The sequence below is a fragment of the Arachis ipaensis genome, chromosome B10 (genome assembly GCF_000816755.2).
Source record: "Arachis ipaensis cultivar K30076 chromosome B10, Araip1.1, whole genome shotgun sequence".
Taxonomy (NCBI): Eukaryota; Viridiplantae; Streptophyta; class Magnoliopsida; order Fabales; family Fabaceae; genus Arachis; species Arachis ipaensis.
Genome location: NC_029794.2, coordinates 32,445,982 through 32,446,752, shown reverse-complemented (window position 1 = coordinate 32,446,752; position 771 = coordinate 32,445,982). Strand labels below are relative to the sequence as shown.

Sequence of the window (771 nt, the reverse complement as noted above, 5' to 3'; positions counted from 1 at the left end):
AAAATTAAAATTAAATTAAAATGGAGCATTGAAAATGTTCTTAATCTCATTAAATATATACTCACCTTTTTTGCTTTAGATGCCTATATAGATATTTTTGGGTGGGAACTAAAGTGCAGAAGATATTTTTGTTGAATAGTTTTTGAGCCGGGAGAGAGATATTTTATGATGGCAGACACCATACATATCCACGGAGGCAAAAGTGACGGTTCTTTTTGTCGTCGTGGCATTGCACTTTTCACTTTTTGCATCTGAACCCTTAGATATTTTCTGTTCAATACTATCCCCACTCGCACTTTAATTAGTTCCCCTATGTGTGTGTTTTCTAGTTTCATGAATTCAGCAAATTAATAGTTTGTAAAATTGATTGAAATAATTCATAAGTACAAAAAGTATTACATATATTTAAGAGGGAGCTACTCAAATGAAGATGCAAAAAACATTTTTTTATGAAGATGCTTTGTATAAAAGTGTGATTTATTGATTTGGCCACACTTTAAATAAAAACAACACTTTTATAACATATCAAAATCTAACCCTACACTCCATCATCTAAGAGTCAAAAAGAAAAATCATCACATGAAGACAATTATAATATCTTCATAGGAGTACCCACCTATTTAAGAATGAGAATAAATCTCTACGGGAATGCCGGGACGAAAATTCTGTTTCTATTTACTGTTCTCATTTAGTAATATCTACGTCTTCTTTTTATTTTTGTCATGGATTTTTGTTTATTATTTTTAACTATGTTATGATGTAGACTTGCGG

At 30.5% G+C, this 771-nt stretch overlaps 1 long non-coding RNA gene across 1 annotated transcript in view; it reads left to right on the top strand.

Annotated features, from left to right (window-relative positions):
• LOC110267752 overlaps window positions 1-531 on the top strand; it is a 23,111-nt gene extending 22,580 nt beyond the window's left edge. The window contains exon 3 of the long non-coding RNA XR_002355653.1: window positions 394-531. This is a non-coding gene — a long non-coding RNA (uncharacterized LOC110267752). The remainder of the gene's footprint in view (window positions 1-393) is intronic.